The sequence below is a fragment of the Mastigoproctus giganteus genome, chromosome 2 (assembly GCF_048544385.1).
Source record: "Mastigoproctus giganteus isolate SK-2022 chromosome 2, ASM4854438v1, whole genome shotgun sequence".
Lineage (NCBI taxonomy): Eukaryota > Metazoa > Arthropoda > Arachnida > Uropygi > Thelyphonidae > Mastigoproctus > Mastigoproctus giganteus.
In genome coordinates, this window is record NC_143576.1 from 8,609,089 (window position 1) to 8,625,335 (window position 16,247).

Genomic DNA, 16,247 nt, shown 5'->3' on the forward strand with positions numbered 1-16,247 from the left:
TTTTATATTTGGTCTCTGGACGCAGCAGGATTCTAGGGTTCTGCTGATTTCCTTCGGGAGGTTTTTAAATTATTTTACTGCACATTTGTTCTCGTTGTGTTTCGGAATCCTCTTCGAGAAGCTGGCAGTTCTCTGGAATTCTATAATCAGAGGTTGTTGAACCATTACTAATGTATACGCCTGCCTTCATCTGAGTTTAGGGGGCCCCTGCCGGTATTTCTGTGCTTGATCAACGCTCCATTACTCAAAGATCTAAAAGAGAAAGCTGATTACAGCGATGACAACTCTTCTGAGACCAGAATTTAATTCGGAGATAAATACAGTTCCATCCTCTTAAGGTGTTTTCCAGCTATTTGTTCTCTTCAATACAGCTTAAACGGATTCATCGCATTTTAAGCGGGAATTATTTCTCTCTTTTATTCGAATCAGGCTCCTACAGACCTTAAATGGAATTCTACTACCTTTCTTACCTCGAACTAGCTGGACAAAACCAAATATCGAGCTTTTAATATTCTTTTAAGTTAGACGATGTGCGCGTGGAATCGGATCTGAAAAACCGAATATAAACTTTTATGAAAAACCATGCACTGAGAGTTGATTTGTTACATGCGGACGGACAGACGGACTTAGAAGTTTCATTGTGCCGGTAACACACAAAAAAGATCTGCGAACAATACGAATACATTAGTTTGTTGTTGTATTTTTTAATTTGAGATGTTGCTGTTTGCACAGCTGCTCTCTAAGAACAAAAACAACAACAACAAAAAACAAAACTCTGTCCTTCTGCCTTCATTATTGTGATTGTCATAATTAAACGGTAGCTCTGCGACACAGCCGAATGAAAACGTCCGTGGCGCAACTCAAGATGCACTTTCGATAATTTCCAACGATTGCTTTGATGGAAGCGAAGTGAATTCGCTCGAAGATGTTTAAAGGGGGAACTCGAGGAAGGGTCGGAGCGTATTGTGATAGGACGTGAAAAAGTTCAGCGTTCAATGTACGGGGTTGAGCAGTTCTAATTAGAACGAAGCAGAGGAGGGAGTGACGGTTCATTCATTTTTTTCTGCTCCGGTTTTTTTTTTTTTTTTTTTTCTGTCTTAAAGATAACAGTTGGGGTTGTGTTACTTCGTTTTGGTAAAGAAAGCCAAAATTCTGTTCCCCAACGAGGTTTAAAAATATAAAAAGCGCCGGATACGGAACGCGGAGTTGCTGAAAAAAGGGAACGAGGGTCAGATGAATGGAAAACACATGGTGGAGCGCGCACGAGAAAACAAACCAGAGATCACTACCCTTCATGGGCTATTAACTCCATCCGTAAGACCCGCACGGCCACGCCTGGAGAGCATCTTCGAGACAGGATCAGGCGCGGGCCAAAGAAAGCCACCCGAAATCGAGGCTAAAAATACAAAAACGTTCGCCACATATCGGGGGACGCCACACGCGCGTGCACAGGGAAAGAGGGAGGGAGCCGCACTTAGCAAAGTTTCTCAGATTCGAATGACGCAAGAAATTTGGTGGTGGGAGGAAGACGTCAGATGAGGACCTGCGATTTATCTTTGGATGTTGAGGAATGCTAATTTTAGCCGAAGATCGTGCGAAGTTCTTGACACCAGGGAGCGCAGGGTAATGGCCACGCTGGAATATGGATTAATTGCGCGTGGGAAGTGTCGATGTCTGTCTTTGAGAGTTAGTCCTTAACATCATCAGCTCTTAAGTGGAACGGGGGTCACGTGCTTGTAGCTACTTCAGTTCATCCTTGTGCGTTTGCAACTGTAGCAGTAGAATGAAAAATGAAAGAAACCTTATGATTCCCAGTTCAGTTAAAGTCTCTCTCTCTCCAGGGCGAGAATATCACGATTTTATCCTCTTTGGTCTCTCTTGTTTTTTTGTTTTTTTTGTTCCTGAAACCAGGTAAACAAGCCACGAACACATGTAATTGTAGGCACAATATATTCGCTACTCTTTATAAAACTATACGAAACCAGGTATCGGGCGTCCTGACCCTGCACTCCCTCCCCCAATCCCCACAGTGGTGCGTGGCAATATGTGGTAATTTCATCACTGAAAACAAGTGAGTCAGCATCCTGTTTCTGAATTAGATGCTGACTCATGATGTTTGCTGAACTGTGAAGAAAACTGAAATAGTGATATACGGTAGTGGCCCAGTGGTTTGCATGCGTGGCCACTGGACCACCAGAGTTCGACTGTGGGTTCGAGACTGTACAATGCCACAAAAAAAAAAAAAAAGTGCAGAGCCCATTTTGTCACTGCGACACTGGAGATGTGTCGCAGTCCATTAACAATTCAATATGACTGCATTCGCGATGAACTTGTAAGCACTTGTGTCCTCGGCCATCTGCAGAAGAAGGATATTTACGTATGTGTAGAGGCCCCCGTAGCCGAGTGGGCAGGAGCGGGAGTGCAGTAGTACACGCTCTTTGAGTAGACCGGGGTTCAAGCCCCTGACTGCTGAATACGGTCGATCTGCGAACCCGCAGTGGACCAGTGTGGCAGATTATGGTCCATTTTCCCTCAGCATGAATTGTTGAGGAGGCTTCCATCCTGCAGTGGGTTGATAATGGCTGCACTTTACTTTTACTTTTTACTTTTAGAGAAAACCATGCATTCTCCTTTACTGAATCTGTTTTGACAGCCGCTAATTTATCATCTGTAATTGAAGCTGAGGCTTCTGTTACTGTAATTTTACTCGATTCTATTAATTTTATTTTTTTGTACCACACGAGGCCCACACGGTTCTCCCGAAGGTTCTTTTTATTTTATATTTTGTAGTGTTCATTGTTTGCAGATGAGTTGACACTTCACAAAGTTATTGATTCATCCTCTGACAGAGCAAAACTTCGATCTGGTCTCTCTCTCTCTGCTGAGGAGCTAAAAGAAACCTGGAAGACAACCGAGGAGATGGAGAGATGAAATTGAAGGTCTCGTGGGCAGTAAATGGATGGCTAGTGCACATAAGAGAAGGAAGTGGAAGGCCTTCATCCTGCAGTGGATTGATGAAAATGGCCGTTGATGAATACCACTGCAAGAGTGTTCTTTGGGAGGGTTCCTAAACAAGTAATTTGTAGTTTGAAAGGTCTCGAGAACATCATTGCACATTCACTTATTTGAGAACTTGTTGAACCTGATATTTGCAAATATATTGGACAGAAAGCTGCTGAGTTCCTTCTAATCTAAGAGATTAGTTCGCTGTAGTTAGGAAAGACAGCAGCAGGTAGTTGTGCAGTGAAGATTCTGTTGTCTGGCGAAAATCAAAATTCATTTCCAGTAACGTTGCAATTTTTATGATTTTAAGTTTGTATAATGCGAGTTCATTTTTATATTGGTGTGCGACAGCACATTGAACCGTAACTGCAGTAGAAGCAGTGGTGACAAAATGAAAGGGTGAACGCCGGTGGAAAGCGTTCAAAATAAGAAAGAAAAATGAGTAATTATCTCGCGAAAGGTACACAATGAGGAAAAAAGTCATTCATCGAGCTGACTGGGAGAAGCCTGCAGGGGCACGTTGGAAACTTATCGAGCTATCTTATTCAGTTTTATAAATACGCCGAGAAGGATTTTCTAGGAATGCCCTCTTCGCAGCAAGCGGAAGTTGGGGACTTCATTACGCTCGCCTCGATGCAGAGTAGGCAGACGTGTGCGCATTAGATATGCTCGCGAGAAATCAATAACCAATGAGGCGCGAGGAAAAGAATGTCATCAAACCATTGAGTCCTCTCTGAAAAGACAATTTTATCTGCTCCGAGTGATGCCCCGCTTTCTAAAGAACACAGAAGGAAAGAGAATCAATTTTTATTCTTAGTTAATGGTTTCTTATCCAAATCCAAGTTGTCTTCCTCAACTTCCACTGTCAGCGGGTACACGAGTCGACTCACCTTTCTACAGAACAAAAGACACGTCTGTTCAATCACCACAATATGCAGACCACACTTAACTTTAAGGTATTAATCGTTTATATGAAAAAAAAAATGCAAATTAGTAGATCCAAGTAAAATATTTTTACTTTCAACTGTCGAAACATCTAAAGAATAAACAAACATTGAATGACTTACTTAGAAGTAAGTCATTGAATTGGGAATTTTTAGATCATATCCACGTAGTTATTGCGTATTGAACGCTGAACTTTCTTGGCAACATTTTCCAGGAAAAAGCGAATCTTATAGTCTGAAAAATACGGTGCAGAAATTTACATTTCAGAAAGACAGAAGGAAACAGTGTGTTTATATAAAGGTTGACTAAACCGGTATGAATTGTCTTGTTGTGTCTGAGACTGTTTCCTGCCAATTGGATGACGGAAATGTTGCTTAGTTGGCCATCAGCGACAAAAAGTTGTACAACCCCACTTTGGCAAAGCTTTCGAGTTTATATTAAGACACGATGTAAAATCAGCCACTCGGGATTAAGACGATCATTTCTGAATTTCACCGAAGGATTTTGAACGAGTTGCTCTGCACAAATGTTGCCTGTGGTGGATGCACAACGGGAAGATTGAGAAAGAAAAGGACACTTTCCCACTAGAAAGTGATTAGCATAAAAAAGGCGTTGCGTTTTCTTCGTGTGTGCGGAGTAATCCTGGTACGAGACAGCCAGTCGCCTTGATGATGCGTACTGATAACAATAAGAGACCTCTCGCGAAGCCAATAAGCACCTCGAACCTAAATAAAGCCCTAATCCGTGCCTGATACCACTATTACCACGAGTGACGGACTATTCCCCCTTTGGGGGAAACAGACCGAGCATGGCGGGCGACAACTGCTTTGTAGGCTCTCCAAAATAGCTTTGGTAGTTTTCATTATGAGCAGGGAGGGAGGGAGGGTAGCGAGCAGCGCAGGGGACGCACATTACCAGAAGTAAATAAGAGTTTGGTTAATGCCAATCAGTGGCATTCTGTAGCGTAATGTGGGCTCTTCGCATGCGCAAAGTAGTCGGTAATGTTTTACTATTAACAAAAGCACGGTGGGTCGTTACAACCAAACGTGGTGAGGAATACGATTAGGGGAGTACTGGGTGGGTGGACCAGCGAATTAAATACGTAATTGGTTGAAGTAGACGGATCTCTGTGGTCTTACTGGTAATACACACTTCGGTATGCAATTAGCACGTGATGCGTGCCGAGATCATCTCTTACCTCCTTTTCCGATCTGTAAAAGTATGTTTGCCCCTTCAAAAGAAAACCTCGCACAGGTCGGTTCGAAAAAGGGAATCCCTCTTCGGTCTTAGAAACGAGCAGAAGTGGAGCTATTTTGTTCTATCATATTATTAGAATTGGCTCGCTGAACATCATTTACAGCGATTTGATGTTGGGACAGCATGGAGGAGCTGGCAGGCTGTCACATCAAACTGATTGGACAATACATTAATAGATATCTCACACCTAACACCCCTCCGAAATCTGGTCCTCTGCATCTACCTCTCAAGGTAACAAATTTCTGCCAATGGAATATTGGATTCTGCAGTGGCTGAACCATCTGGAAGGGAATCCGTTCACTGTTCTTCTACTCAATCTTCTTCTAGACGTGACCTCCTGGAAGCTTACTATCCTCAAAAAGAATCTGTCAACACTCGCCAAGCTGCTAACTCGCCAGATTGATGCCCCATCGATAGAAGATATCATCGCACTGACAAGAGCAAGAAATAGAAGCCACCCCTCACTTAGGATGAAGCTGTCTAACCTGGACTCCTTAAAAGGCATGTTCCCATGTAACACCATCGAACACTTCAACACCTTCTCCATTGATCCAAGACAATAAAACGTAGAGAAGCCAAATCATGGACCAAATCAGCAGGAAAATTGAGCTGCACTTTTTTGATCAGAAATTGATACGATGTAAACAATTACATGCAATAATAGAATGAAAAATAAGTAACTTTTTTATGACTGAAGAAAAAGATATTTCGGTCACCCTCTATACATATCTCTTTAATTATTAAAGTGTAACTTTGCTATGAAGTAAATGTGATTATCGATTTAATACCATCATTGTAAATATCTTAAATTTGTATAAAAGTGTACGCTGTATATTTCAAAATATCTGTACACCCTCCCAGTCCACTGCTGTACAGGGGGTGAACCTAGGGTAAATAAACTGATAATATTTATCAACCATCCTCGTGGAATAATGAAGGAAGCGCGTGTGGTAAAGATAATTGGACAATAATCCGGTATAGCAACGATGCTGTACTCAGCTGAAGTGACAAAAATAGATCGGAAGAACGAAACTACTAAATACTGATTTCGATCCCTTTAAAGCAAGGGGGGGAGGAGGGAGAGGAGGAAGCCATTTTCTTTCTTAGAAATAAATTCTTTAGAAAACAGAAGTTTACGATCTTCTTTTCATTCCCACTGATTCAGACAAAGCGCGTCCCCTCTTCCTAAACTTGCCTAAAAATCCGGTCGCCATGGCAACGCCCGTAGGATTCTCCGCAAATTGTTGTTGATAACGCCGTCTCATTCACGGAGCATCCTTAAAATTGCCGCCTTGTGGAATACGAGCGTGTTGCGCGAGGATTTATCTTTCTCTTTCTGAGCCACAAAAAGATCCTTCCTGTTTACCCACAGCGCGGTTAAAGGGTCCACTCGGCAGAATGTCGTTTCTCTAAATGCCCCGGCGATTAGCATTGTTTTCACGCGCACAAAGTTCTCATTTGTTTTGACTAATCGAGATAATTCCGCTGCCATGCGCATCCAACGCCCACAACTGGTGATTATGTTATTAACTTCCTCCTCTCAGCGACCTGTCGCTCTGCACAGGTCGCTACCAAGCCTCACCACGTTCCATTATTGCGAAATAGTGACAGCGTGCATTAACAGAGTGGTCTTAAAGATCATTCTAAATACGAGGACTTCGGTGGCACATTTTGGGACTGAGAGAAGAGAGAGTTATTATGCATCTTTCTCTCTCTCTTTGTATGCACTGTGAAGAGAACGGATAAATCCTAAAGATGATCACCACTTTGGTTTAGAAATAGTGTGTGGCGAATTCTGCAGTATTTTTGCAATATGGTGTAGTCAGTGACTGAGAGAAGGATATACACTGAGCGGACAGAAATCATTGGATGCCTACTTAATAACGGGTAGGCCAACTTTCGCCCGGATAACGGCAGCCACATGGCGAGGCATTGAGTTCACGAAAGGGTTCCACAGGTATTTCCATCCATGCTTGCTGCACCGCTGTTCATAATTCCGTCTGTCGCATTCCTGGGTGGAGGAGCCAAAGCTCGAACGGACCTTTCCACAACATCTCAAAGATGTCCCACAAGGTTCGTGTCCTGTGAACGGAAAAGCCATTCCATGGTGGTAAAATCCCCGGAATACTCTTCGAACCATGTCGTCCACTCGAAATAACTGGAAACGAGACTCATCGGACCCATCTCCAGTGCCGATGTTCTTTCGCCCAATTGAGGCGAAGAGTCCTGCGTCGTGGTGATAGCAATGTGGCTCTTTTGGGTCCCATAACCTATTGCGGCTAATGATCGCCTGATGGTCTTGGAGGAGACGTTTCTGGCACCTCCCTCGTTGAAGTTGGCGGTGATTTATCGCTCTCCGGTTGGGTGAAACAATGCGACACAGACGGCCAGGTTCATCCACCACCTTTCTCCGCCCACAGTGCTGTCCACGATGAGATGTTATTCCGGAAATGGCGTATTCCCGATACACCCTTGATACTATCGAACGGGGATAGTGCAATTTCTGTACCACCTTCGAGACAGAGTGACCAGGGCACCCACTATTCATCCCTCTTTCAAAGTCGGTTAACTCACGACGTTTATCCATACTGGCATCGAGTTCCCGTCTACGTGAATGCAATGTACCTCTATACCTGCCAAGCTGTGAGTTCATTCACTAGCGAGTGGGGTGAGAGCGTCGCGTAGCCCAGGAACCCCATGAATTCTGTCCTTTCAGTGTAAACGAGGAAGGGTGGGGTCCGTTATTTTCTTGAAGACATTGAGCCGCAGGAAATTAAGAATTCCCTGCTGGGTCCGCTCGACACTGGTGTCGCAGACTGAATCTGGACATTCCAACTGCGAGAGATAATGTCGCAAAGGTAAACACAAGCCACCTAATTCCGCTAATTATATACTTAATTAGAATGTAATGAATATAAGGGGTACCGACGAAGGGTATTCTGTCGCTCTCTTAAATAGTTTATGCGCGGTCTTTTACAGTGAAAATGGGACTTGGCGCCCGAGGATGACAGCGCCAAGTTCTGTATTTTTCGACACACCGTCGAAGCGGTGTTTACTGCGGGTAAAGGGATAACAGGAGCTCTAAATTAAGAACAGTATAATTGCATTACGGGGCTCGTGTAGGAACGCTGTTGCCTTGACAGGTGTGTAGCTGTCTCGCAGCCATTACAAGATTCTCCACTAATCCGCGAACTGGAAGTTTACTGCGCCCGATGAGAATGTGTTTTCCTGACTGGACTTTTTCCATTGCCGATGCTTCTGACGAACCCTGTAGCGTGATCTCCCCTCCCCTCCTCTTCGACAGGAGATAGAACTCTTCTAAAATGCGTTGCACAGAATTCATTTTGAAGCGAAAATTCTCTGAACTGGATTTGAACTCGCATTTGAAAGACACCAACAGAACTGAATCGCATGCGCAGAGTTTACAAGTAGGACCATCCTCTGGGACATAATGAATCGTTATAGCCACTAAATTAGGGTCATCCTGAAAGTGTTTTTGTACTCTGGGATCGTGCTTCTTTGGTGGGGGGTGTGTGGGAGGACGATACCATGTTTTGATTAGCGGGATGAAAGTAGTGCATCGGGTTTCGTAATGTTCACCCAACCCCTGTGTAACAGCAAAACTCCATTGAGAAACCCATTACTGGGGATTGAAGCCCACGAAACTCTCTCAGAGAGCCCATCTCATTCTCTCGAGTTTAAGGAAAGCAGATAAGTAGGGTGCAAGAACGGACGGTTAATTCTCCTTTTATGTAGTTATTCTGGGTAATGGTTGATGCAGAGTCAATCACTGAGCACTTTATTTCTCAAGATGGAGACTATGCAAGGTAATGGCCGTGTTCTGTTCGTCTTACTCTCCGAAAAGAAAGAGGAACGGATGATGCGCACTGATCAACTACATAACTATACTTCGAAACTTATTGGTTTCCATGGGAATTCAAGAATTTCATCTTCTTTCTGATTAGAATTTATTTCAAGTTATGTTGTCGGTTCAGGGAGGGTACTACTTGCCAGGATTTCATTCATTCGCTTCGTTTAAAACCACAGGATTTTATGCCTTAATTCTGTATGTAGAAGCTTTCTAAAACTTTCATATTAATTTCACGAGTATGTGGATATGCATGTATGTAGGTATGTGTATTTTGATCATGTTAATATTGGTGTTTAATCTAACATACGAGTTCGCAGAAGTAATTTTGTTTCAATTTATTAATTAGCCTTAAAAATTATTTTTAAATAAATTTAAAGTTATACAACTTTATTATTTTTTAACTAATTTTTAGGATGATCATTAGTGCACTGATACAAAAGGCTGCTATAAAGCATCCTGACCATTTGACGCTTTGGTTTTGAGAAGAAGACTGATGATAACATCCATCATTCCTCCCAAACAACGCTGGCCCAAGTTAGTAATCGCTAGGGACGTTGAATCTACGAAGGATTCATTTGAAGGCCATCCGAATTAAAGCTTTAAAGATGTAGAAATGAGCCCTCACAAGTAAGCCTCCCTGAAGGGGAGTTTATTTGTGAGGGTAGCTCCTATAAATTCTTTTAGGGCTTTCATCTAGGATATCCCCTGGGATGCCAAACACTTCGAGCCTTCTGCCTCAACAATCAGTAAAACATTTAAACGCATAAATATTAAATCTTTATTAACTATAATTGTAATTTTTAATTAAATTTACTTTTGTTGTCAGCTGTTGAGCGTGTAATTTTACTTTAAACTTCAGCCGAATCCTGCAGCCATCATTACTTAGCTGAACTCGCAGAATATTAACTTTATTCTTTGCATCCTCAGCTGTGACAAATGCAGCTTCTGTACACCTGGTGCCAGCTATTAAATTGTCAGCCTTGCAGCACAACGTTTCGTGAATGCATTCTGACTCCCCCCCCCACCGTTCCCCCGAAGTCCCTTGGAGGTCTGCCAGAATATGTGACAAAATGGAACAAGCGAGGCACGCTGGCCAAGAAAATTTTTGGGTCGAGGCAGATTCGGATGAAAATAAAATGAAAGATGCAGCGATGACTTTGAAAACATAAAGCGCAACCCGTGCCCCTATAAAACAAAAGTGACAGTTTCCATGGGCTAAATACAGAAATAAGTTGTCGGGGCACCGCTTTTATAAACGACACGAAGCTGTGGACAATGAGGTTATTGATTGGGACAACCTACCCAAACAGGGGACGCTATAATTAAATGCGTGCCGCTAATATTCCACAAGCACCATTCATTTTACCTTTCGTCTGGGCGCGTTGATCATTTAAAGATAATCCAGAAGGTTCCTCTTACTGATTCCAAAAGATTTACTCTATTATTAGCCTTCTGTGTGGGCACACACCTGTCATTGTCTGACTTGATCATTCGATTTTCGTGTTAAATTACCTGAATTTAAAGAGAGGTTTGTTGAATCTTGCAAATCGGTAAAAAGTAACATCCTGATATTTTTTAGATCATTTTCTCGGCGAACAAAAATTTAAATGTCGATAGCTGCAAGACTGTGGTAACTACCACCAATCTTCTCACTAGACATGGTCGAAATGGGAGGACAGGTTGACGTAATCTCCACTGTCCCGCACTATCATCTTGCTAAAGACTAAGTCACTATGGGGTTCTTGACCTTCTACTTTCCCGGTTGTTAAGTTATATTTCGAATAGAAAAGATAGGGTTATCATCGGACAGGAAATTTATTCCATCTAAAGGAGTGCCACAAGGATCATCTCTTGGGTCTCTGTTATGCACTATCTTTGTCAACGACCTACCACAATTTGTAGAGGAAGGTGGTATTAAGATCTTAATGCTTGCTGATGATGTGAAACTTTACTCACGGATCAACAGTCAAGCTGATGCAGATAATCTCTCAATTCTTTTGCTAATTGGGTTTCTTTAAACGGTTTGGAGGTTAATTCTAGGAAATGTAGCTCAATTTCATTCGCTGGTTCGAGGAAAACTATGATTTTAGTAAACCAGTACCACATACTACATCAAAGACATTCCGATTACCAGGGTTGCAGAAGTTAAAGATCTGAGAGTTACCTTTACAGTTGGATGTCGGTTTGAAAAACATATCAGGAATATATTATATCAAGCGAAAAAATAAATTGGCTTCATCAAAAGGCAGACCAACAAATTTAGAGATCCTCATTTCTCTGTGCTCTTATTCAAACCAACTGTCCTCCCTATACCGAAGTTCGATGCTCTTATATGGAACTACACTACATATGTTTGATACAGCAAATTGAATCCCTGCAAATGAAATTCATCAACTGTCTTTCCACACGCAATCCCATGTTTTACAACCGGATTTTCTACCCGAATCTCTGCTCTTACTTCAAGCTTCAATCTTTGAAAACTCGGTGCACTGTTGTGGATCTAAAGCAGTTTTATCACATCTTCACTGGTTCAACCTACCTGCCTGATCTTCTGTGCCATATTTACCTTCCAGCGGTGGCTACTAGATATCATCATCTACTTTTCACATCAGTAACTCTGGGACAGACATTTCCAAGAACTCCTTCTTTAAAAGAACTATGACGCTGATGAACAAATATGATCTGGATATGGCTATAGACAAGAAAGAGTTTTCACAGAACTATCTGGAGTATGTTAGTTGGTGTGCGGATCTGTACAAGGTGGAAGTTGTTCGTTTCTTGTCAGTTTCGGATGGTATCTTCAGTGCCTTTGAAATGTCACGTAGAGACCGATTGCTCATGGTTCCCTATTATCGGCGCTGGAAGTCCTTAAACCCGTTGATCGCAGCATCTTGCATTCACAACCATACTACTGTCACCTCGAAGGCCTACAAGCATATTTATAGTCGCGTCTGACACGTGGGGAAGGCATGGCCATCCATCTATCTAAAATTTCTTAGGAATGTGTTGATCATCTGTATTTGCTTTTGGGAGAGACTCCTCTTCAGTGTTTCTTTTGCCAGTGACACTTAACAATAAAACATATTCTCATGGGATGTCCCCAAATCCAGCTTTAGCTTCCTCTCCAACTTGCAGGAACCCTCAGTCTCATCACATATTCTTGGAAATGAAGCAAATTTCGAGAAACTGTTTAAGTAATTCAAACGCATACATCTTTATAATACAGTAGTATCTAATCATGTTAATGTGGCCCTTGTGCCAAAAACCTCAAATACAACATGGAATGTGTTGAAAAGCGAATTTTTGATTAACCATTTTTCCATTAATAATTTCATAATAACTTTGATGGTTTGAACTGTCTTTCCTCAACCTGACCAAGCTGAAATGTAATAAACTGTCCTTGGTACACACATCATGAAGTAAGAAGGTCTATTAAGTGAAAGCTTAAAGGTTCTTGTATTTCGCAGACTCTTACGGTAACATTTGAATATTCGAATGCGAGCTCGTTACCGTTATAAAGTCCCATAGAGGGGGTTCATAATAGTTTCGAGTTTGCGCGCTGAATGTTGATAGTTGTCTATATTTAACTCATGCGTCTTAAGAAATAGTGAATGGGTTGTCAGATTTCAGTCCGTATTATGTGGATGTGCGATGTCCCGCAGTTGAACCAATCGATGGCGTGTCCATCCGACAAAATGTTAAGCCCATTTATTCGAAACTATTATTAGCCTTTCTCTATTACTCAACCCATAGAGTTTGAGGGATAAAAAACGCTTCCTTTGTTCCTCAGTTCCAGAGAGAGATTTTAAATGTATTCAGAGGATCAACCAGAGTGTGAGGTTTCTGAAATTGCGTGCAGAAGAACCGAGTGATGACTGACATTACCAGCAACCCATTAGCCGACATCTTGGACAAGATAAAAAGATTTGTTTGCCAAAGATCACTTTTTCCCTCGTTAAATAAGGTGCGTGCTAACTTAATCGTCTGCCTTCGCACTTTTGGACTCCGCAACACTTCCTTCCGTGATTTGGCACACCTAAATAAGATGATGAGGGATGTTCGATATCTGTCGATCAGGGGGATCTTCTGATGACCGAAGTACGTCGAGATCGTGTTATTAACAGGAAGCTAGATTAAGGGCCGGCTACGATGTCTCTCAAATAATCTGGTTCCAGTTTCACACGAACAGGATTATAAGAGAATTTCAACTTTCTGTTAGGGACGGATTCAGTTCTGGGATGGAAGAACTCTCCACCCCAATCTTTGATTAACATTAATCTGCTCGCATCGTGACCAGACATGGATGGCAACGGGGCTAAAAATTAACTCTTTCTCCACTCAAATTCACGCATGCGTACTTTTGTTTAATGGTGCCGGCAGCTGTCATTCGGAGGTTAATTCGTAACGGGTGTAAATCGAAAAAGGCAGAAGTGCGCCCGGCTCCTCCATGCGCTTTGCATGGAGTTGTTGAAAGTAGCAAAACGACACTGCAATTTACATTATAAACAATTCGCTGTTATAATAATTCATCTTCCGGCCACCTATGGGCAGAGGAAAATCTCCCGGCGCGCAACAACACGCATAATGCTCTCATAAATTACCGGCCCTGATGGGGGGATCGGCAAGACGAGGAAGGTGTGAACGCTCTCGCTAAAATGTTGGAATCTCACGTTGGATTCACGCGCCTAATGCGTCTTTTTGCGTTTGTAAAAGTAATTGCCCGTAGCAGGACGCGGCATCCCGCTCAACTTGTCGCACGTGAGGAATGTTCCTCCCCTGCCCCCATCAGATGTCTAGCTGCCAGTCCATTATGGTAAATGCCGATTTCGGCTCGTCTAATTTTCTTCGTCACGTCACAGTGACGTCATCGTCCTAATGGCGAATTTCCGTGTAAGTCCACTCCCCTCCCCTCCCCCCACCACAAGACGGACTCTTCCTGAAGTACGACATTAGGGAGGTAAAGTTTGTTCTGCTGGAAATCCATTTGTGTCGACATATTAGCGTGCACCTCCACTCGTAAGGGGAAATATTTTTTAACCTTGAACTGCACGCTGAATGAAAGAAAAGCCAACGTTTAAAAGTGAGAAAGAAAGTTAATACGAACTGTACACTGAAAGGACAGAATTCATGGGGTTCTTGGGCAAAACGACGCTGTCACCCCCTCTCGCTAGTGGACGAACCCATCGCTTGGCAAGTAAACTGAGACGGTAATTCGATGTCAGTATGGATAAACGTCGTGAGGTAACCGACTTTGAAAGAGGGATGATAGTAGGCTTCAACTAAACGAAAGAACATCGGCACTGGACCTTGGATGATTGGAGACGGGTCTCCTGGCCGATGAGCCTCATTTCCAGTTCTTTCGATCGGACGGGAGAGAGTGCTTACCTGGCGGAAATCGCGAAGCTATGCACCAGTCATGTCAATAAGGAACTGTTCAGGCAGGTGGGTAATGGTCTGGAGAGTGTACAAATGGCACCTCTGGTACGTAAGGAGAACACAAATTGCAATCAATAATGCACGCCATTAGCCCAGGGCTCCCTGCAGATGAGCATCCAAACTGAACCAGACTATGGCCGTTATGGTGGGACCTCACTCTCCCTGTCTCCTAGGATTGAACATCCATTGCAAATGATAGACGATCCGACACCATATATGCGGACTCCTACTAGACAATGATCTCTCTCTGGACGGGACTCTTTCTCCCATGATGCGACGCAATGACTGGACCACATGACCACAGCAGCTCTGCTGCAGCACGTCGCCTGGCGTTCTGAACTGGGCACCTTTGCCCAGTTCACTTTTAAAACCCCATCCCTAGGCAGGGAAGGGGAAGAGATAGGCCTCTGTCTCATCCCCTCCCCTGTCCCCCCCTTTCCTCCCTGGTGGGGCTTGCTCCACTGACACTCCTGGGACCGCCTTCTCTTTCGTTCCCATACTTCTACCTGTTCCCCCCAATCTTCAGTCTTCCCCCACTCTACCTTTACCGACCGTGAATGTCCCACTGCATGCTGCTAAATTTCAATGTAAAAAATTAACCTAACCTTCATTTAAAACCTATCTCGACCTTACCTAAACCTCTAGCGTCTACCCCATTTTTTTTTTTTTTTTACATAGGTCCTAGCCACTGAAATCTCAGGAAATTAGGTGGCAGGGCCTGCCAGAGTAAATAATTGTAAAACTGGTGTACCTGGTCTGCCTCCACGGGGCCAAGTGTGGGCAACGTTGGGCCTCAGTAGGGGTCCAGCGGCTAAATGATCAGATGAACAACGGTACACGACAGTACACATGTACAAAATCCATACACTTTTAAATGTCTGGCCTCAACAGTGTTCTGTTTCACATGACAATGTATACTACGCGGAGATGGGGGAAAACCCCTGGTGCCGTTTGACACGAATACACTTTACACTTTACCTCTGGTACGTCTAGATGCATTTCTGAACGGTTCCCGTTACGTGTCCATCCTTTCAGACCATCTGCATCCCTTCATGGTCATCGTGCACCCTTAGGGACTGCAATGGACTCTTCCAGCAGGACAACGTGCTCCCCTCCCCCACAGAGTTGTGGTGACTAGAACACGGTTCGAAGAATTTACCACCATGGAATGGCCTACCTGTTCACCGGAAATTATGGACAGCGGTGCAGCAAGCATGGATGGAAATACCTGTGGAACGCTTTCGTGAACTAGTGTACTCAATGCCTCGCTTTGTGACTGCCCTTATCCGGGCGAAAGGTGGGCCTATCTGTTACTAGGTAAGAATCCCATGATTTCTGTCTACTCACTGTACTAACCTGAGAATTGATTACAAACCACCCACTCAGTCTTTCAATTTCTTTTGCGTTATAGTTCCCTCTTCACACTTGCGAAGATGAAGTTAAGAGTAGTTTCTTATTTCACAATCTTTACAATAAGTACATCGTAGAAGTAAATCCGGCGTGAGGAATACGCCGGATTAAGGAATTCTGTCTTTAAGGATTTATGTCGAAACCGTACCAGAAGAGACAATAAATTCTCACAGAAAGTGAAATTGATATGCACATGCGGTTTAAATCGAAATTTGAACTTTCCACTTCGAAACGCTCGCCTTAGAAAAGGAGGATTGGAATTTGATTGGATTTGAAAGAAAACGTACTCTTGAGCAGATGCATTACTTTCTTATATGCGGTTGGT

At 43.1% G+C, this 16,247-nt stretch overlaps 1 protein-coding gene across 10 annotated transcripts in view; it reads right to left on the minus strand.

Annotated features, from left to right (window-relative positions):
- The window catches only part of LOC150089152 (teneurin-m-like), a 936,894-nt gene that overhangs the window by 175,218 nt on the left and 745,429 nt on the right, over positions 1 to 16,247 (minus strand). The gene's annotated exons all lie outside the window — the stretch shown is intronic.